The sequence below is a fragment of the Lepidothrix coronata genome, unplaced genomic scaffold (assembly GCF_001604755.1).
Source record: "Lepidothrix coronata isolate B3197 unplaced genomic scaffold, Lepidothrix_coronata-1.0 Scaffold48, whole genome shotgun sequence".
Taxonomy (NCBI): Eukaryota; Metazoa; Chordata; class Aves; order Passeriformes; family Pipridae; genus Lepidothrix; species Lepidothrix coronata.
Genome location: NW_016690228.1, coordinates 3,027,218 through 3,050,317, shown reverse-complemented (window position 1 = coordinate 3,050,317; position 23,100 = coordinate 3,027,218). Strand labels below are relative to the sequence as shown.

At 36.5% G+C, this 23,100-nt stretch overlaps 2 long non-coding RNA genes across 17 annotated transcripts in view; one reads left to right on the top strand and one right to left on the bottom strand.

The window, feature by feature from the left end:
• The window catches only part of LOC108497429, a 76,733-nt gene that overhangs the window by 24,491 nt on the left and 29,142 nt on the right, over positions 1 to 23,100 (top strand). The window contains exons 2-4 of the long non-coding RNA XR_001874828.1: positions 2,381 to 2,430; positions 5,172 to 5,173; positions 22,240 to 22,768. This is a non-coding gene — a long non-coding RNA (uncharacterized LOC108497429). The remainder of the gene's footprint in view (positions 1 to 2,380; positions 2,431 to 5,171; positions 5,174 to 22,239; positions 22,769 to 23,100) is intronic.
• LOC108497428 overlaps positions 1 to 23,100 on the bottom strand; it is a 55,539-nt gene that overhangs the window by 31,668 nt on the left and 771 nt on the right. For 3 of the 16 annotated variants that reach the window (XR_001874819.1, XR_001874820.1, XR_001874818.1), the window contains exons 2-6: positions 22,040 to 22,160; positions 18,784 to 18,858; positions 16,141 to 16,211; positions 13,040 to 13,264; positions 12,867 to 12,945 (exon numbers count right to left, since the gene is read on the bottom strand). This is a non-coding gene — a long non-coding RNA (uncharacterized LOC108497428). Of the gene's footprint in view, positions 1 to 324; positions 904 to 2,699; positions 2,771 to 4,251; positions 9,719 to 10,524; positions 10,608 to 10,951; positions 11,067 to 11,088; positions 11,629 to 11,698; positions 11,917 to 12,866; positions 12,946 to 13,039; positions 13,265 to 16,140; positions 16,212 to 18,783; positions 18,859 to 22,039; positions 22,161 to 22,772; positions 22,878 to 23,100 lie in introns of those variants that run through there. The other 13 variants (XR_001874812.1, XR_001874825.1, XR_001874826.1 and 10 more) reach the window with 13 other exon arrangements.

Here is a 23,100-nt window from a genome sequence, read left to right as displayed (position 1 = left end):
GCATTCCTATATTGAACAAGTACCATAAGTCTTTATTTTTACAGGAATGTTTATCTCTGTCCATAATTATTATTCCATGGATGCAGGAAGCAAGGTACTTTGATCTTCTGAAGGCACATTTATCATAAAAAACTTTAAATGCTGTCTCCAAATTGTTAAGTTTCTTCTTTTCCTTACTGGAAGTCCTACAATAGCAGATCCATCCAGTGTTTAGAAGTATATATATTCTTGAGTATATACGATCATGCTCAAGGCAATATTTTAGGCAAATGGATGCACACATATGAGGAAAAAAGGTACCAGTATTAAATCAAAAGAGTTAGGAGAGTCCAGTGCAGAAAGGAACCAGAAACTTAGGTTAACAGAAGGAACCAAAAAAGAAGGGAAGAAGACAGAGAACTCAAGAGAAGGAGATAAATCAAGAAAATATTACCATAGGGAGAAGGAAAATAATTTCACCTTTTAATAAGTTAGACTTTACCAGTAACCAACTTTGTAAGTCTCCCCCACTTTCTGCAAGTGAGCCATATAGAAATCAATTGTTAAAATAAAGACTAATGCTGTATTTTATTAAATCTATATGTCTTTAATATGGATTTTATACTCTTCACACTGATTTTACATTTCTACAAACATCTTTAAATCACAATTACATTAGGAACCAGCACATTTTATATGAAGGCAGAAGAACAATATTTTTTGACTATTCAAAATCATAAAAAAATTAATGAGTGCCATATTCTTCTTTTTCTATGTCTTCACTACAGTACTATCAGTCCCAGAAAATAATGGTATCAGCATCAAAGGAAGGGTCAGCAATCTTTCACATCAGAAGTTAGGACAATACTTTCAACAGGGATTGTCAGAGAGGTAGCAAGTGAAAAGCTTCAGAAGGCATGGTAGCTAAAAAGAGTCAGGAAAAGAGAAAAAAAACAGGGAAAGATAAGATAATAAAATCAAAAAGGACAGGAAAAACAAAATACACAGAAAATGGCAACCATAACAATTGTGTTTATTCATATTAGAAACAGTACAAGAACACTGACAGAAAAGGTGAGGAATAAGGCAGCCAGTCTTAAAGAGGTCTAGAGAAGAGACCTAGTACGGTATGAAATGCTCAGTTATTCCTCAATTAAGGTGACAGCCCACTCACTTAACTTTAGCTTGAGCAAGTCAGTTCAGAGGAGGATTCCTGTGAAGTCAGTAGACTGAAATGGGCACCTCCAGAGGGCGATTCATCCCATCCTAAGGTCTGAATCTTAGAGTTTGAATCACATAGCTGAAATGTAATTAATTTTGTGAAGTTCACTAGGTATTTACAAACCTAGCATCATATCTTAAAGCTGAAAACTTACAGATAACAACATCTGGATTAAAATGAGATACAGCATATTTTCAATTTCCTTTAATCTGAACAAGGAATATTTACAAATGACTTTCATCCACACAGACCATGTAATAGGCTTGAGCGGTATAATATTTTACTACTGAACACCACTTGTGTGCATTACACTGAGCACAAAAATGAAGATCGACCCTAACAAAATAAAGGAAGTTTGTTTTTCTGTTAGAACTAATTAAGTACTACTGGGGCTTTATGTTTATCTGCTGCAAATAAAAATTAAAGCTTGACATCACTGGGATTCTGTATTCACAACATAACAGTAAGGGCTGATTATAAAATACAGCATGAAGTCTCTTATTTAGAACTTCTAAAAGTTTTATGAATGAATATGAATAGTACAGTTATGTCAGTTTTTCAGTATTCAGATCTTCACTGGGTGCCCTTAAAAACTGCTGCTCAGTGACAAAGACGTGGCACAGGAACAGGAAACCTATCACAGAGCAATTTATAGAATAGTTCTTATGTAGACCTATCTCTATCAGCAGAAATTAATACACTACATTCCAAAAAGTAGATGTTACCATTTCAAAATTAATTGTGAACTGGTACCATAAGGCCTCTCCCTGCTCCACCCATTTTCCACTCTCTGTCTCCAGTCAGCAAAGGAGCAGTTTTAGAGGGGATGTACATTTACTGCTGTACATCTGCTCAGAGTTCAGTTACACTAAAGTGTTGCTCAGGTGGACAGTTACGGTGTTTTATGCATACCACTGAGTGAATGTAAGAAAATGGGAGGTCCTTATCTCTGTAGATAAAAATAAACAGGTTTTGCATGGTAATTCATGAAGACCAGTTATACTCACTGTGTAAATAATAGTTAATTGCTCAGTTTAAAACACAAGATTTCCCTAAACATTTACTCTGCTCTAATACCATATATACTCATAGGAATAATGCAGTAACTAAGCACATAAATTAACAAATTACAGAATTAAACTTTTTAGCAATTTCCTAATTTATTTTATTTTATTACAGCTTATGGATGAAATCCACATACTGATGTCTAACCTGTAACAAATGCCAATGTAAGTAATCCATTGTTCTACAGCCACATTTGATTATGAATGGATTGACTTTGCCTAGTCCTGCTGAATAATGATTATTTAGCAGTTTCTATTTTCAATTTCAGCATTATTACAATTAGGTTTTACACACAAATTTTGCCACTCCTAACTGTTATTGCCTGCCTGCCTGCACTCTTTCCCAAATGCTAGTGAGTAGAATTAATAGAAATATATATTAAAAAATGGCTTTGATTTGGTCATGTCTAATAGTGGGGTTTTTAAGAGCTAACCTGGGAGAACAGAACATTGGGGCAGTCATCATTTTCTAGTAGGATAATGCATTTTTTGATTCAGGTTGGCCCTGAAAGTCAATTTAAAGCCTTTCTTAGAAGAGATCATGTTAAAATAAAAATGCACAGTGAGTAAAGTACAACTCAGCACAGCAGTTAGTCAGAAAACTGAAGTCTCGCTCTGTTTTCCATGTAAGCACAAAGCATAACATATCTGAGCACTAAATACAAAATATTACTGTAAACACTTACCTGACTCCTCCCTTTCACCATATTATTTGTCCTATGCTCATTAAGTTTTTTTAATCTTTCCTTTCCTTCTGTAAAGGAAAATAATTTCCTCTCCATTTCAGTTTCTTTCTTTGCTTTTTCCTACTCACCTGCACAATTTCTGAAATTCCAAATTTTAAAAGGGCTATGAATCCAATCCTGGGGTGAAATACCAAGTTCTGAAAGGTCTTAGCATAGCTGAAGATCAGTGAGTCTTTGTGTTCTCTCATTTCCAACAAATTCGTAAAATCACCGGAATAAAGTTCATCAATGAAAATCTATTTAGATAACTGTAGTCTTAGAATGAAATCACCATTCTGTGAAGAGCTCTACTCACACAGCAAAACATAACAATGATTTTTACTGATTTGAACTCTATCATTATCTCTGGTACCTTATTTTTATGCTTATCTGTTAAGAGAAGTGCACGTTCACTTCTCTCCTTTAGTAGCCATTCTAAATGATGCACTGAATGCTTTAACGAACAAAATTATTTATGTCTTTAAACACTTTATAACCACCTTATTATATGTAGAAGATAAAAATAGCTAGTGTTAAGACTAGCATATTGTACAGAAATGTAAATATTTTCTCTCCTGTAACAATTCATAAAAAACATTTATTACCTGCAACCACTACATATATTTTTAGATGCCAGCTCTTCTAAACACAAAATCCATCTTCACAATATTTTTTCAAGTAGCTTAATAGCCATAATATCAAATGCTGTTTCACACATAGTATCAACATGTGATGTTTCACTGACATGGTAACAGGAAGTTAGCTCAGTGTAAGTTACTTTGTAGAAGACAGTGCCAGAACTTCAAGGTGTTACCTCAGGAATCATGAACTCCTGCAGTCTTAAAGATAATATGACATATGACAAGCAACGAGAGTAATGCAAATTTTTAGGAACCAACATTGACTAATTAAAAGAATGATATCTATATGCACTATAGAAATCTGCCCAAGAAAGAAGCACCAGAATAGTTTCCTATTAAAATAATGTGCCCTCTAACAAAAAGAAAAAAAAGTATGCTTTATTTTACTATTGTTACAGGCTGGTGAAGGGACTTGAGCACAAGTCCTGTGAGGAGAGGCTGAGGGAGCTGGGGTTGTTTAGTCTGGAGAAGAGAAGGCTTAGAGGCGACCTCATCACTCTCTTCAACTACATGAAGGGAGGTTATAGCCAGGTGGGGGTTGGTCTCTTCTCCCAGGCAACCAACAATAGGACAAGGGGACATGGGCTCAAGCTCTCCCAGGGGAGGTTTAGGTTAGATGTTAGGAAGAAATTCTTTACAGAGAGGGTTATCAGGCATTGGAACGGCCTACCCAGAGAGGTGGTGGATTCACCATCCCTGGAGGTTTTTAAAAAGAGATTGGACGTGGCCCTTAGTGCCATGATATAGTAATTGGAGTTGGATCAGGGCTTGGACTTGATGATCTTGGAGGTCTTTTCCAACCCAATCTATTCTATGATTCTATCTTGGTACATAATCTATTCGTATGGTCACATGCTGAAAGGATTATTAATTTCTGAATTTTAAGCTCTAGCAGAAATCATGCATCTTGTTAGTTAAGTTTAGTCATAGACATAAATGTGCAACCATAATCAATATTAAGAAGCAAAACTGTCAAATAAAAGCTTAAAACTTATTAAAATATCTGTGACAAAAAAACCCCACTGCATTTAAAAAAAACGCATGCATTTAAGGGGATGCCCTATCACATTGCTTTCAATATTTCTGCTGACTCTTTAGTCTTCATGAACAACTTTCTAGGGATCAGCAAAGTAATAATTAAGAAAAGCAACCATACTGTTCATAAGCTTCAATTTATTGCCAGTAGGTGCAATAATCCACTGAAATTATTCATTTATTTTTAGGAAGGTCATAGATCACAGAAAAATGTAAGTCAAAGGGACCAAGGTTTAGAAACCTGAGATTTTTTTTCTGCTGTCTAGTAAGACAAACATTATCTAAAAGTCATAACTCACCATGTGGAAAAAAAAAATCATCACATTCTTATGAGTGTTACATGAAGAGAGGAAAAGCAACGAATTACTTAATTTTTGATCAGCAGACTTCAAATGATGGGACATGTCCCACTTGAAGAAGGTGCAAACTGTATGCTGGAAAGGAGAAGCATTATTTTTTCACCCAGCACTTCCACAGCATCTCATTTGGATCCCTTTGTATTCAGTGGTGAGGCTACACCACCAATAATGTGTTTGGGGCTTCTTGTTACGAGACAGACATTGAGGTGCTGGAGCACCAGAGAAGGGCAATGAAAGAGTTGTCAAGCACTGGAACAGGTTGCCCAGGGAATTTAAAAGATATGTAGACATGGCGCTTAGAGAGACAGTTTAGGGTGGACTTCATACTGCTAGGTTTATAGTTAACTTGATGACCTTAAGGGCCTTTTCCAACCTAAATGATTCTATGATTCTGTTCTATGATTCATTTGTCTGTTTGCATCTGCAGTGTGGAACCCCATACGCAGGAGGCAGAAGTATAGTGGGACAGAAGAGAAGCTTTAGTTAGGAGAGATTTACAGGATCATCTGAACCTTTGTGTGTAACTGTTCCTGGAGTAAGCAGAAAAGGAGGTTTTCCACTTAAAAGGGTCATGTGCAGGAACTGGAAAAGAAGGTGAGGTTCCAGAAGACATGGGGAAGGGTATAATTAGGGCAGGTGTGGAGTGAGCAAGAGTCAGTTAGAGAGCTGTAACCATGCTTTGTAGTAAAGTGACTTCCAACTGATCCCAGTATATTTATCCAACTGTGATCTTTCCGCCTCTTACAGAAACTCCTTTTCTGATACCTATTCCAAATTCTTCATTCACATACACTAATCCCCAGACCTATCAATGCACATCATCACTGCTTCTGTACCCATATGCCTTGTCTAGTCTCATTAATCCCTCTTTCGTCACTCACGGATGACACCAGGAAATCACCTTTTTCTACACTATAGCAGAAGTCACTGTCTCCTCCCTTACATGTTCCTTTCTGACACAAGATAAAGATTCCTCTTCATCTCATATTCACCTAGTAGCTCAAGTCTGAGCAAAGACAACTTCAGAATCATATAAGTTAGCAACAGGTATTTGGGAAGATAATACAAAACATGCACAAATCACCTCATTACATATATGTATCAATACAAGAGTAAGAAATATGGAACACAAAAGTTAAACAGAACATGCTCACCTGCACCTTTCTTTAGTCCCTTTTAAAACACTACTGTCAATAACATTGTTTTCCAGTATTTTTTTAAATTTCATAAAATACACCATAATAGTTTTAGATAAATTATTTCTTCAAGATAAACATATTTAAACCATTTGAATATGGCTTATAATTTGGTGTGCCTAAAATTTGACACCACCATAATTCCTAACATAAATATGCACAGTGTGTTAGAAAAGATAACATCTCTACAAATTACTTACGGATGTGCTTGTATGACACTCAGGTCAACAGGAATTAAGGTATGTCAAGGGCAACTAAAATACAAATATTTTATGATGCTGGAAAATTTTCAGTAGCAAAAAAAAAAGTATCCAGAGCTGCTAAAATATGTGCAAACACCAGTAAGGTGACTTGAGAGCCCTGGCATCTCACAGCAGCAAGATATTCCTGATCACTAAGAGTGATATTCCAACCCTGTGGCAGGCAGGAACTTCAGGTTCAAAACCTGTACTTTAGGCTCATTGAGGCTGTGAAACCCTAAGAAACAGGGAGAAAGAATCTTCTCTCCAATTTGCAGCCCCTGCTGTTAGAAAGAACAGCTACAAGTGCCTGCCTTCCTGAGTGGCAGAACTGGTCACAGCCTGCTGAGCTCACAGTTTACGGTGTGATGGCTGCTGTAATCCAACAGCCACTGCCTCTCTCTGATGATAGATATGGCTGAACAGTGGGGTCAGCAATATCTGGCCGCTCTGACAGCCAAGGCTCCTGGATCACCACAGATCCTGCTGTGAGATCCTTCAGGGTCAACAATAGGTCTCACTCCAACTGTGAATATTTTCCTTTTATCACCTGCAATCTTTATCACTTTTTCAGACTGTTTAGGAACAGGTGGACCAGCAAAAGTGCCAGTACAAACTTTTGTGAGGTGGCAATGTGAAAACTGCCCATTAGTCACTATACTGTTCCTTATCTTCTAACACTTTACTGAAAGAATTTTAAGTGACTCTATACTTCATTTTGTTAACAGTTTTTGGTTACAGAACTTTTTAAAAACTTTTTCATTCTTTTCTGTGAATCTGCTGACTCCTTCAAATAACTTGCAAAGCTCTAAGACAAAACTACTTGTAGAAAAGCCAAGACGATGGTCGCCTGTTACACCTATCAATGTTCTTATTAACTGTATTCTTTATCACATTTACTGGCATTTTGTCTGTCATGGTAGCCAGATTTTTTAGTTCCATTAGTTCATGACCAGCACTAGAGCCCTTTTTAAAACTAGGATCAAATTCGTTACTTTCCATTCCTCTGTTATCAAGGCTCATCAATTTAATTTCTGACTTTTTCTAGGACTACTGAATGAACATGTTATTTGGCAATTTATTAAAGTTTATTCTATCAATTTGTTAAAACATCTTTTATTGATATTTCAAATCTGAACTGTTCCCTGTAAAAAATGATTTCTACATAGGGATGCCCCTAATCTCTATCATAAACCTTGCCAATGCAATGAATTCAGTTGTTTCTTTCTGTGATGGCTTTGTCTTCAATATTCTCCCTAACCACAATTATCTCTTAAACTTACCTCCTTACTAGCAAAACTTACACTTGAAAAAAATGGAGTTTGGCTTTTAGAATTTTAGCCCATTGCATTTCAAAATCTTTTTGTTCTGCCTTATAATAGGTCTACATTTAACTTGCCAGAATTGTGCTCTTTTCTGCTTTGCTTGCTTGGATTTTAACTTTTTCAAAAAGCTCTATTAATTTCTAGTAATTTCCTTTACTGTTGAATTGTGTAAGATAATTCTTATTCAACTGGGTTAGACTCAGAAAACAAAGCCCCTGTGAATTTTTTAATATTTATTTAAACTATCTTCATTAGTATGCAATTCTTTTTTACACAACACTGGGTCTTTTTTTCTTTTTATTTTAATCTTTTTCTCTCCTACAAGTATGAGAAACTTGAATATGATATTTCACTACTGAATGGTTCTTCTATTTGTTGTGTGCTGATCTTGACTAAATCAAGGGCTGTCCCCCTCCTCTGGATTCTCTAGCTTGTTTGCCCAAAAAGTAGTTCTTGATGATATCTAAATACACAGCCTGTGCAAGATGGTGTAATGTAGCAGAATGTTAAGTTTATCCAGTCTGTACATATATAACCAAGGACTCTTGCTACAATCAAGCTTTTGGGTTGTACAGCCTCTCCAGTCTCCCACAGTATTTCACAGCAACTGTCTCCATCCCATCAACAAGCCCAGAGCTCTTATTAAACTTCTCCTATTCAGCTACAGAACCACTTGTAATTAAGCTTTTTTGTTTATTCTGATAAAATTATTTGACTATAATTTCTTTGGTACATACAGCATCATTTGTCTGCATAGTCTAATCTACCATCTCTGTATCAGCCAGGCACTAAACATTCCATCATCTCTGTATGACCTATACTCTGACATTTCATCGTCCCTTTGAAAGAAAGGAAAGGGTTACATGCAGACCCACTTACAGAAAGAGGGTGACATACCTGGGGAATTTCTAATGGAATTCATCCTTAACACTCTTCTGAAGAATCATTACCCTCAGGGCACAATGAAAACAGAGCACTACGAGATAGCAATGTGCCAAGATACCAAACAAAAACTAGTCTAAGTTTCTTCTCAAAAAAAATCAAATGGCATTTGAAAAAAAGACTGACAAATGGCACAGTTGTGGTTATTCAAGATTTCTGTACCAAGAGAGGCTGTGTCAGGAAGGGAACGAACTAAGGATGCTATGGAAGTATAAAAAGTCCTTTAACCTTCTGCACACACTGCAGAACTTTGTGATATTTGCATTTACTTCCTTATATGAGGAGGGAGAATCTGTTCTTACAGCTATAGAGAAGAGAGGGATGCTTTCAGGATACAATGCCAGTAGCTACTGACTTCAGTTTGACAGCTGAGAAGGCCTCTGAGGCTAGCATTTTTTCTGTTGGCTGCAACTCACTTCTTTCCCTTTTGTGAGGCCTCTAGTTGGAGAACCTTCTTTCTGCACTAAATATGATGTGACATTAGGCACAACAGAATCTAACAGCTACACTACAGCATCCAGCAGGTATTCATTATTATTTATTTGTATTACCATAAATCTTGGAAGGCCTTACCCTGGACCACTTCACATTACGCTGGACCATGAATAAACACAAAACAAAATATAGATGTGCTTAAATTCTACATAAAGAGACAACAGAGAAATTATGGCAGAGTACAAATGCAATGACACAGTACTACTGTGATATGTGTTGGCATTAATATACCTGCAATATATCTGTTGTCTAGTGAGACTGTTTTAAGCTTCACAGTACGTAAAACTTTTAAGAAGAAATTTAAAGAAAGATAGTGAACATTTCTGTTTATGAAGAAGTCAACCAATACATGAGAGGCAGTCGAGAAGAAAATATCCAGTGTTGTCTGAAAATGTAATGATTGAATGATGGAAGTTGGCATCCTATGTTGATCAAAACCAGAGTCAAACTCTTGATATTGAAGGAGAGGTATCAGGTAGAAGTAGTCTTGATGGGCCTTGAAAATAAAGACAGATAGCTTATCTTTATTGCTTTAAACTGAAGGAGGAAATTGAAAATAGCAAAGGAGTAAGTTCGGAAAACGGTATTTACAGTAGCATAACACTTTGACTAGCTAACAAGCATGGCAAGGCTGCAATTTGTCAAGGCAAAAGTAAGAGATTTTCCAAGAAAGACGTGATCCATGAAAAACCTGGCTGAAAAAATAAAATCATCTGACAGAGAAGAATGACCATCCCTAAAAGATTGGAAAAAGATTCCCAAATGCAGATTTACCCTAGACTTGATGACAAAACAAATGACAGCGTGACAGTGTCTTTCATAGAGAATGTAGAGATTTTCTGAGGGCATCAACCTAAATATGAAAAAAACTACTAACGGAAGACCAATAGTTCTAACTAGAAATAAAGAACTGAGAGCACTGTTGAGGACAATTTTCATGCATTACATCTGCTTAGGATTGGAAAACAAGAGGTATATGAAACACAAAACATTGTTTTTCCCATAAATACTGTGAAATGAGAAAATTCTTTCATGTCACATTTATTATTAACTTATTACAGCTATCTATGCTGCCATGTTTTGACTTTTAAGGGTTGAAGAAAAACAATGTTCATGACGTTAGATTATGAGGAGTGCCTCATTTGACACAAAGACATGCTACATCCAGTTTGAAGACAGGACAGTCATGATACAAGCCAAGTGCAAACAGCAACAGAGAAAAAGATCTCACAAACTTACAACTAACATGCTTAATGTTCAGGCACATTTGCTTTTCTTCTCAGTGCACAGAAGGAAACTTACTCTGTTGCTGTAGTTCAGCATTTCAGCTCTTGAGGTATTCTCAAGTCCACACAATGTGTAGCTGTGCAGCAAATGCCCACTCCCTACATTCCAAAACATCATCTCCTCTTGTTATCTTATTTCTAATTTTTCTCCTGGTTTCAGTCTTTTACAGCATCACAGCATAGGTTAAACCAAAGAAACAATCAGATCAGGTGCTCAACAACAGAGGTTAGCAGCACTGAGTAGTGGAGAGCTGGTACAGCTCCTCCTGTAGCAGGAGACAATTCAGAGTTCCTTTTCTTCCAAGCATTTGTAGCAGTGCTACTGCAGGCAGAACAGAGCTGTGCCCCAACACTATCTCCCTCAAAGTACTGGGAAGCTGCTGTCATGAGAAGGAGAAGCAGTCACACCCAGGTGATCTGTCTCTCAGTGGTGAGGAGTGAAAAATATCGGATACAGATGAAACATCCAGGGGATTCCTCATACCCCCCTCACTGGCACATCACTTTCCTTCCTTTTCTCCTCTGAAACTAGATCTGTTCTGAAGCACTTCTTTTGGTCTAGAGCACAGATAAAGAGCTGTGGTTTAGGTTGGTTTTGTGTTTTTTCCAATCATCTAATCTCCCTCTACTTTTCTTTCTTTTACTCAACTTAATGCAAGTAAGAATATATATGGCCAATAGGATCAAAAGGTAAAATCAGTAAACCAATAGTTCTAAACATTTTAAAAAATATGCCAATCAATTTTTTTTATGCAAAATGAAATATCCAATGTTCTCAAATCATGATTTCATTGCATATTGAGAAATCTGCATTTCATTTTATATTGCAAAATCTCAACAGAATCACTATCAAAGTTTTTAAATAGAACTCTGAAAATTCCCATCCTGTAACGAACATAATAAAATTGTGGTTTGAGCGCTGTTGAAGATGATGCATTTCAAAATCACTAAGTTTCGTGTTAGAACAAGAAATTACAGCTTCTGCTTAGCACTAATTTTATTTAGCAACCCAGTGTCCTCTGTTCTTAGTTGTAACTGTCACCTTGAATCCTCGGTTTATACAGGTAATTCACAACTAGTCAATGCATCTTCTTCAAAACTTCAAAGGCCTTATACTCCCCTCCAACAGAAAACGAAACAAAAACCAAAACCAACCAAAAAAAAAAGTAGAGAAAAGCAGTTACCAAACTCTCTAAACTTAAATCTATCATATATTCAGAGCAATGAAAAATACCAGTAGCTATGCATTTAGTTCTCCTTTCAGGTGTATTCTGGTTCTGTGTTTTCTTTGGGGTTTTGTTTTTGTTTCCTTTTTTTAATTGGAGTCTTTAGTCTGCTTCTGATCCAAGTCTGATTTCTTCTTTGGTCATGCTCTTTCTTCAAATTATTTTCCTTTCATTCTGCTCTTCTGCCAAGCAACAAAAATAATCCCGTCCTCCTTAACCTTCGCTCATCAATTACTGTCTGTGTCCTTGCTCCATGAGACAGAATCTCTAACTGTCCTTACACACAACTCCTCTAGACCTTTACAGCCCCTTGATATTCACAAATTCAGTAACATTTCCAGTTTTTCCATTTTTTTGACACTAAGACAATTGAAAACATTCTTCAATTTGAATACCAGAAAGGAAATACATCATCATAAAAAAGGGTATAATTTACAATACTCCTTTTGTTATACAGGGAAATCCCTACATATAGTTTTTGCTCATTTGTATATAAAACTAAGAGTCAAAGCAATGACTGTACCCATAGCTACAGGAAAAGAACTTCCTCCTTAATGCAAGGATAGATATTTATAGTTATTTTGGGGTGAATCCACTGATATATGATATGGGTAATATGTAGTTCCTGCCTAAAACTTAGCTAATCAGCATGTATAATCAAATTCACTCATAATGCCAGCTCAGTCAAATTTAACCAAGTTACACTGACACGAGTGTAAGCGTATATTTATTAAAATGTCAATGTTCAACCCAGCAAGACAATTATCTCAGTAAATCAGTTTGCAATATCTACACAACTATTAGTGATATAAACGGTTTTATAGAGCTATACATTTCAGAAAGTTTATGGGTGAAAATACAGAGCAAGTCACAGACATGCTATTCTGAAAATAAAGAAAATAAACAAATTAAAAGTCTCTACCTAATTGCAGTACAGAAGGACTTGAGGTTTCCACGTTGAATTATCCAAGAATAATTAAATCCTTTAACGAGTACACTTTATATATTTTCTAAAAAGAACTGAAGTAATTTGACATAAGTCAAACCTCTTGATTCATTTTTTATCATCATTAGATTGTCAACATCAGTAAAGACTAACTATTGAAAAAGTCAATCATTTCAATGTACTTACAGCTGAATTTTCTCATGTGACCAACTATCCACAAAGCCTCAGTGCCATTAAGAAGTTTTGAGGAATATAGTATTTGGTACTGCCAAAAAAACATAATTAAAAGAATGCATGTAAATTATAATCATTTTCTAATTAGAAACGTTTTATGATTAGTTCATATCTAAAATACATACATTATCCCAAAAGGCAGGTTCCAGCACAATCAATGATACACTGACAGAATTCACAGTTAGGAGTCACAGTGGGGTCCTGATCTTGCAACTGAACTTTCACAAAAAGAACCCCGCACTACTGCAGAATCTCCTGAATTTCAATAGGGCCCTACCCACACATAATCAATTACAGTCTGCCTATGTGGGAGTAACAACAGCGAGAACAGGACCTGTTCCTCCACACACCTGCAAAAATACCAAGATTAAAAAAAATAAAATTAGTAACATGCAGCAAAACCTATTGATAGCCTGTTTTATTACAGCATTTAACACATAATAAAGGAGTTCCATACATCTCTAAGTTGCATATTATTTACAGGAATTTTCAGCTCGTTCTTTAAAGAATTTTGGCTTAAAATTGCTTGTGGATTTTACATGTAGTGGCAGCAAATTATGGGAGCTTTTACTGATACATACTTGAAATTTAAACTTTTAATTATTATTTTCTCAAAATTAATTATCCTGGTTTCTTTGGTCTATTATGCAAGTCACTTTTTAGTGCTTAAGCCTTCTTAAAATCTGTCCCACAACACCCATTTTAGGGACACAGCATAAGCTTGTGAATTTATTGAGGTGTGCGTAATTGTGAAAGTGTCTGACCACAGAGAGTAGCATCCAAGACCGAAGCCTTTGAAAACACATAATAAAAAGCAGTTTAGTGTTAGTCATTTTAAGACTAAAAAGGAGCAGCTTTTTGGAACAAAAATCCTCATGAAAATCAGTGATAATTAATTATTTGCTAGGTTTAAGCACTTAGTGAAGGTATTTAAAACACAGGGAGCACCCAACATGTTAAACAAGAATATACCACCACTTTGCTGCTCACAGAAAACTTAACATTCATAATTTGACCTTACTCTTCTTATTAAAAACACATTTATCTTGATGTTTAAAAGGAAAATGCTATAACTTACAATGTTTTTATATATTATAAACCATTTAAAAGCAGGTTAGCCCTAGGTGTCATTAAATAATATTTAACAGGTGACATTATGCAAGATTCATGGTAATAAGGGTTATAAGAACCTAAGAACCACCAATAGATACTATAAACATGCAGAAAACATTTCTTCATTCCTGTAATACTGACAGCATTGGGGAAACAATGATATTAAAAAAAAAAAAAAAAAAAAGAAATCTGGGACCAAATGAAAATATTTGGGAATCTAGCAGAAAAACCAAAAGTTTCATAAAACACAACGCAAGTTTGGTTTGGATATTTTTCTTTTTTTTTTGTAATACTGACAGCATTGGGGAAAAAAGAAATATAAAAAAAAAAAAAAAAAAAAGAAATCTGGGACCAAATGAAAATATTTGGGAATCTAGCAGAAAAACCAAAAGTTTCATAAAACACAACGCAAGTTTGGTTTGGATATTTTTCTTTTTTTTTTGTAATGATGAGTTGGTCTCCTCTTGGCTTTGATTTCATGAAAAAAACTATAGGAAAATTAGCAGAAAAAAGGAAAAGAATATCACAGGTTTTTGTTCCTTGCTGCCAGGTTGAAAACTGGGCAGGAGGACAATCAAAAAGTTGAAATTTCAGGATGGTTATCTTACAATAATGGACTGGTAGTGTTTCTTCTCATGTTACTGCTTTTAAATTTCATATTTCATATGCATGACTCTTAGGCTTCTGTTACTCTGAGAAATTCAACTTTCTAAAGAATATGCTACAGTGCTACAGTTCTGTTTAAAAACTGTAATATCTTGACCCCTGTCTAACATTCCACAGAAAGTTCAAAAGTATCAGACATGTGCCAAATTAGTGTGTCTACACAGTAAGTGAAGTAGTACCTCTGGCAAGTGTAATCCCATTTCTCATTGACTGAGATGAATGGACAGACCAGACCTTTCAGGACAATTGTGACAAAATCATGCAGCTACAGATTTAGCATTTCCCAAGTCGCAATGCAATGTGGTAACCTGATGCAACTTGATCCTAATATTGTTTTCTATCCCTGTATCTAGCTCCACATCTTTCTTCACAATTTAAGTTAATTGGAATACAATGCATATTTTCTGCACTGTTCCAAGAGTGTAGATTGTAGGATGGGTCAGGGACACATAGCAGCAGTCTAAATTACAGTCAGTTTCTGGAGAGAGCTGAAAACACAGTTTAACAATTTTGACGGCCTAAGAGTAGCTCAGAGGTAACATCCAAATCAAAGAAACTAAACAATGAAGCTGTCTCAACATTTCCCTTCTCTGACATGGACAGGAAAAACATGTTTCTAATCCAGGTATAGAAACTACTATAAAATGGAATGATTCTCAAGAGGTTTGGGAGACTAGAAGGCCCTGGCAAAACCAAGTTTTCTTCATGACTAGCAGAAGTAATGAAGTCTAGGTACCTATCAGCAAGCTTGTAGGTGCCACCAACACACTTCTGCAGAACCCCGGCCCAAACCTAGCCTGGCTGTTTTCCCATTCCCTTCTTAACAGATTTCCCCAAATTCCAGCTTCTGACATTTAGCAGAACAAGAGGCAGCTCACATTGTGGCTAGGTCTGAACTACACATGTGGTGACTGGCAGCCCAACCAAGCATGCCGACCTGCAAGTCAACAAGTTGAACAGAACAGAAAATTTCTGAGTCCGTGCTGCAGCTTTTTCTACCCTGGGGGCACTAATTTGAGTCCCTTCTCTACTCACAGCTGCTAAGTTTCATTCAATTTGCAGAAACTTGACTTTGTGACCTCTAACTCTATATCAAATAGACCTGAAATTAAGCAGTGGATTCAAAAATTATTAGGAGATAACACTATCCTATATATCTTGTTTTGTTCAAAAACTAGGCATGAAAACACTGTAGCATAATCACTGGGAAAATAACTAATGATTCTTATGTCATTTATTGTTTTCATTGAGGAGTTACACAACAAAGTCAGCTATAACAGAACCCAGATTTTTATGCAGTGATAGCATAAACGAATCCAGAGAATGTAGAGACTGTTTCAATAAAACGGGCTTTGTTTTGCCATAGTGAACAGGGCCCTAAATACAGGTTGCTTCATGAAGGTGAAAATTTAACAGAAATACAATTTTATATTTCTTTTTAACTTACCAAGAGTATAACTGACTGCCCTTCGTGGAGATCCCTGCTTCTCTTCCAACTCCATGCTGTCTTTCCTAAGGCTTAAGAAAAGTTCAGTGATACATAGTTCAATAAAGCAGTGCCATCAAGTCTAATCAAAGTCTATTCAGTATACCTCGATTTTGTAGTTTCTGGTTGGTGGGGTTTTTACGGGTTTGTTTTGGTTTGGCTTAGTGTTTTTTCTTTTTAATAAACATAGTGATTTTTAATGCATCACTTTAAAATTCTGACCTCAGTACCTGGATGCAGATACTGGTATTCCAAATTAAGGAATAATTTTCAATAATATGCAAATCCCAGTTCCCTTCTCTATACATGGCATCCACAATGCTCTGCTTACCCTTTCTATTGATATAGCACTAAATTTTTGTGTTTCTCACCAAGGCATAGTTGCAATCAGAGGGTTTTATTTGTTGCTGGATTCCAGGAACTGATGAAAGAAGGAAAGAAATTGAAAAAGTATAATGACCTCTCTAAAACTCCAGTAAAAAGAAGAGAGACAAAGAATAATCAGCGTGCAAAAGTTAATAGAAAACTGGACATTAGAGGAAAGGTTAGCAGGACACAATGGGTATAAGAAGAGTTAGGGAAGTGAAAGTGATTTGACCAAAAGGGGACAGAACACAAGAAACAAAATTATATTCTTAGCAGAGTAATGAAAATGAGCTTTTCAAAACTGTTTTGAGATTGGCCCATCTCTTCTTCTACTGCAGTAAAAGCACTACATCAATTCAAAAAATGCTTTAGGAAAACCTTCATGCCACTTAACTTGAACCATTCAACTTTAAGCATTTGGAGTATCTAAACTCTGCTCAGCTAAACAACTAAAGTGCTTAGATTTGAAAATAAATGTAATGATATTGTAATCATTCACTGTGTCAGTCGTATTGAGCACACATTCAAATCTGAGCCCCAACTCCCTACCCAAATAACAGGTAGACCCACACTTTGGTGCTAGTCTGGATCCAGCCTATTGGTTACCAGACAGGCAAAGTCAAGTACAAGAGACGTAAAAGACTACTGTGGATTCAGACTCTTCTCTGAAAAGCCATACTCATGCAAGTATTTTAACTTAAATACAGGATTAATTGTTTGGTGAAGCAGAATGTAAATAGTTAAGTGCTTAAAGTTAATTCAAGAATCAGCTCCCTAAAAGAAAACTAAAGAAAAAGTGGCTGAGAAAGAACAAAGAAATGGATTGTTGAATCTGTATTAAAAATAAATGACCTCTGGGTTACATCTCAATGCACTGTGCCTGAAAACTGCTGCTTCTTTCTGGCTTAAGTATTAAACTTTGTTTTTAAAACATGTAATGGTAAAGAACCCTGGCAAAGGTTAAATTAGTTCAATGGTTGATAACAGTACTGAAGTAATTCTTAACACAGGGTGTAGTTCAGATATTGGTATAAAGGGTTCACCATCTCTCTTGACTATTTAAACACACTGGCATTTCCAAACCCAATTGGGTAAACAGTTGGAACAGGGTTAATAACCTCTATTCCAACAAGAAAAACTGTGGAAATCATAAGCCACTAACAGGGTTCTGTCCCTTTTAGTTCTTACTCTACAATAGTTACTAAAGGGAAACAGTTATTGAGCCATTTGTTGAAATACGAAAAACATTTAGGGCATCTCTCAGCATTCTGTGAAGTTCTGACTACTGTGATCTGTTTCCTGAACTGCATTGTGTGCACTCTTATTTTTAACTGTCACCTATCTAAATTACCACTAAGTCAAACTCAATGCTCAACAACTATATTCTCACATGCAAGCCCCTGCTACCAATATTCCATCCTTTATCTATAGCTGTAAAAAAAAAGGAACTCGCTCGTTTTAAAATACATTTAATAAATCCATACATATAAAAATCATTACTTATTATTAAGAGTAAGACTAAAGACCTGATAAGGTAGTGAATTAGAGAGAGAATTAGTTCCTCTGTAGATTCAGTTACCTTTTCTTAAAATGGCTAAACAAAATAATGTTTTGTTCTCAGAAGAATTATGAGCACTACCAAAATTTTATAAACGTTGTGAAGCTCAGAGTTCAAAATTTCCCAGAAATTGGGAAACTAGAGAAGCAAATGAACAACTTTCATCAAGTTGTCTTACAAGAAATAAACTGAACAGCAAAAGAGCAAACAAATTAGTACTAGCTAAGAGCATTTCCAGATCCCTCACTCCTCCATTCATTTCAGTAGCATTTCATTTAAATGCAGGCATACGTATCTGCAAAGTTTAAGCTTCAGTCTTTCAAACAGCTTCACATATCTGAACTTCACTCTTCTGAGTAGTGCTGCTGATAAAACTACTTGTGAACAGAGTCAAGCACAAGGACTAACATTAAAAAAGTAATAAAGAAATTAGCTAATGAATGCAGGGTATCACTAACAATTATTTCTGAAAAGTGAAGGACAGCAAGGAAGAAAGCAAAGCTTGAAAAATAAAGAGCTGATATATGAGGGGTGGAGAAGAAATTAGGTTATGACCCCAAAAATTACCCTACAAAAATTTAACTTCAATACCTATAAAATAACAGAATCAATGCTAAGCAGAAAAAAAATAATAGAGCATCCCTAACTTAACAGTCATGACAACCACGCTATTTTCTCACCATTTGATGAGTCCTCTTCAGTTCCAGGCTGAAGTTCATGCATGCTGTGGAGAAGATCACTTGGCAACTGCTCTGCTGTAATTAATCCATGAATAAAGAATAGGCTTCAGTTTTCACAGATACCGAGCCAGCACTTTTCACAATCATTAAATCCACAAAAATATTAAAACATTTAGAATTTACAGTTAGGCCATTTTAGCAAAACTTTACCACAGAACCTAAGTTTAATACCAAATCCTTTCTTAAATCCTCAGGGACATGTTCGTTACTATGAGTCAGGCCTATAGGTATTGGAGTCAATATTAAAAGATGTGAACGAAATATAGTAAATTCAACCTTTTGACAACAACATCATTAGTCTTTATGCTACACTGAGCATTTTAGAGGCTTAAAAAAAAAGCTAAATGGAAAATGTTCTATTGAAAAATTAGGAGGTAAAAAAAACAAAAAAAACAATTTTATTTTTGATCTTCAAGTTCATAGGAAGTCTAATAAAGTATACCCAGGTCCTAAGCCAGCACACACTTCTTGCAGTCCTTACAGTCTATAGAAGCATCCCTAGATCAGGTCTATTCTGGCAAATTCAAAACTCTGTTTTCATTGCACAATAGTAAATTATGTCCACTTCAGTCCTTTCTAGATTACAAACTCTATCATTGCTAGCAGATTGAAATTGCAAAAGCAATTCCAAATCCCGTATTTGTCAGGGCAAATCAGAAACTGAAGGGCTACAGAAGGAAGTAGAACACTCACACATGAAAGAGGATGTCCAACTACAGTCAGTAGGTTATTAAACTGAAACTTTAAACTTCAAGTGATACAAAATTTACAGAGGAGGCCTGAAGGGAGGCCTGATTCCTATAACAGGGATCTAGAAGGCTGGATGAAAATCAGGGGCAAGGCAGGGCTCAACTTAGAAAAATAAATAGAAAAAAATTCAAACTCCCACTGGCTGTATGCCCATATACAATACAAACACAGAAATACACACCAAAGTAATATGTAGGAGTGCAATTATTATAATTATGTGGGTGCATCTTAGCGCCCCCAAACTGGTCTAACTTACCTAGGAACTGATCCAGATGAAATGGAATAACATGCAAGAACCCAAGCAAGCCAAATAATCTAACTAAAAAGTTACATGGTAATGACACAATGCCAATTTTCATTACAACAAATTCCTCTAATCCTCACAGTTGTAAAATAAATCTTAGCAACACATAGCAAGGTAATTTGTAAAGCAATGCGTGCCTGAGTCAGAAGACAGCCTGCAGCTTTCTAACCACTCCTAGCTATAAGCTTCTGTCCTTTCAGCAGATAAGTACCTTGCTTTGGTTTTCCACCTCTTAGCTGGACCAGACAATTCAGTATATCCAAGCACAAACTCTGCTGCATATAGGAAACTCCAAGTACAGGAAGCAAGCAGTGGGGATGTCATCTCAGCAACATAGATTATATTATAAACCACTCTCTCTAATGATTTTCTCTAGGCTTTTAATTTACAAATTCAGGGTCTCAAGATCCTCCAGGGCCTAAATCCAGGATTCCTAAAGAAGGGCGTACTAGGTCTCTAGATTGGATGCAGGTGTTAACAGTTTCCCTCATCCAACATAAGAGAACCTATGCAATGAATGGGAAAAAAAAGCTATCATTTCCAGAGACAGAACTTTCAAAGGGCTGGTGCAAATCTAAGGAATGAAAGTGCCTAGAAGCTAAGGGCCATCAGAAACCCAACTGCACCTTGCCTGGAAAACAAAACTTGTTATTTCAGCCTTGCCTCACTAACATAAAGACATTATGTTATGTATATGGAAGAAAAGACAGAAAAAATAAACTGAAAATATTCAACTGCACGTGCTCCTTCCCCTGGAAACAAGAGAATAGCTAATATGACAAATGCTGGTCATGTCACTTATTACAGTATGAGGAGATTCTCTGACAATTCAATGGCACTGTCTGAGGAGAAGAACTGAAACATAGGACAGGCACTACTAGGAGGTGTTCAGATAGGCCTGTAATGAGAACTGCATTAGGAAATGAGTTCATTATAGAAACTGCAGCTTAACCTCATATTTGCTACCACAGCAGAGAAGACTTCCACCACTCTAATAAGCCCAGGTGGTTTGGAATGGAAATTTGACCCAAAGAATTGACATCACTTTTGGTGAGGCTACAAATCCCTTTCTCTCCCTTCTGTCTTCAGCTGTGTTCCTGCTGTGACTTTTTGGCTTCAGTAGTCACTGAGGAAAGAAACTGATGATCCTGTCCCAGATGCTACAGCCAGGGAATGCAATACCCACCTCGTATTACATGGATTTTACACTACAGCAATTGCCTTTCTCACTCGTTCTGATTTTCAGTTAAATATTTACCCATTCTGATCCTTAAATTATTTTAATTGTGCATTATTTAAGTTAAGAGATATGCATGGAAGGCATAAACCAAGACTATTAAATTAGGTTTATGTTTTGGGCAGTCCTAAGTAATTCTGAGAACAATCATTATGTAATATCACTATTAGCTTCTTAAATCCAAAATACAAAAGCATAATAATGAAGAGAACTACTCAATGTGCTTACACATAATAATATACATTTCAGTCTGTACAGGATTGGGGCCTATGTGCATTAAGTATGGAATCTGAAAGCAAGTACTAGATATTAGAGGATGTAAAAATTTCACTTTCATTAAAAATCTTAACAAAATGACATCTGAAAGGATAATAGTGTGATTCATATTAGAGAATACCATGTATCATAGAAACAGTGTATCATAGAATACTGACGTACCATCTTCTACACCTTATTTCTATACTCTGGTTGGAAAAATGGGTGAAAAATTATAGCTAGAATTATTTTAGGGCAAAAGTAAAGAGAAGTAGTATCAGCAGCATCATAATTTTTTTTCTTACTGTTTTCACTGCTATTTCTACTGCAAAGTTTTATTTTCACAAGCACATAACCTTCAGGGAAAAAAAAATTTAAAATATTTCTTTTCAGTTGAAAGGCACACTTTGAAAATTTTGCTCAGGGTAATTTTATTAAAAGAAGAGCAAAAACGTAAATACACTGCAAATCATTTATATTTCCTCCTTATTAATAGAATGGCTTTATGAACAGAAGTTTTTTTTATCTGGCTCATTTTCACTGAGAACCTGGTTTAAAAAATTAGGAATCTGTTTCTTTAGCAATACCAAACTTCAAATACGAGGAAAATATAATAACAAATGCCTAAAATTAGTTATGTGATTACTTACATGTTGCCTTGCACTACTTTCGTCACTAAGGAGCTCCAGAATTACATACTTTCTGAGTAGCAGTAGTTTTCGTAGCCATGATGGTCTAAGTTCTTTGAGACCAAAGGCTTCGTGTTTTCTACTGTGGCAGTTAGTTAAAAAAAAAAAAAGAGACATTACCTCTCCCTTTCAAAAACTTGTTCTGCTTATATTTTTGTCAGTGCAGCTCTAGCAGGGAGCAGTGGAATCATGAAAAGCATTAGGCCCTGAGCCTGCTAATGCTCGTCTGCCAGCAGTCAACCGAGTTCAAGATGACTCGCTCACAGACGTGAAGGGAAGATTTTGAAAGTCAGTGGGAGCAGAGCTCCCAGACTCTCATTCTGTACTTTTGAAAAATCTTCCCCGAAGTCATGGGAACAACAGTTTGCAGGTCTCAGGCCTCTGCTTTCTTTTCCCTTTTTAAAAAAGCGCATCAGACTAAAAAAAAAACAAAACCACAAAACAGAACAAAACACTGAAGTCAGAAAGCCCGAGGAGCGGCTGGCAGGGATGCGCTGGATCTCCCTGCCGAGGCAGGGTCCGCGGAGCTCCCAGGGAAGGACTCTCCAGCAGATACAAGTCAAGTGCAGACAGCGAGTGGCTCGGGCGGCACCGCAGCCTGCCTTTCCCCCGCTGCTTTCGGCAGCTCCCTAACCTCCATATCGGCTTCCCCATCCCTGAGCGGGGCTGGGAGCACTACCCGGCCATCAGGTACCTTACGCTCAGTCACAGCTCGGGCCGGAGGGGAGCGGGGGGGAGGATGCGGCGTGAAAATGAAAGTTCGCGTTTTCCCTGAGCGCTCCGTGCGCAGCCGAGGCGGGAGCGCTGCCCCAGCGCTGCCCGAGTTGAACCTCGCTCCGTCAAGTTCCTCTGAGAGAGCTTTTCTTTTTTTTTTTTTTTTTTTTTTCCCTCCTGGATGGTGTGAAGCATTTTTTTTTTTTTTTTTGGCTCTTGGAAGCATTCTCGCACATTTACATTTGAATTGACACATCCAAAATTGTAGCGATAATGAAAGCGGTTTCAGAAGAGTGGGGGGAGAGAGA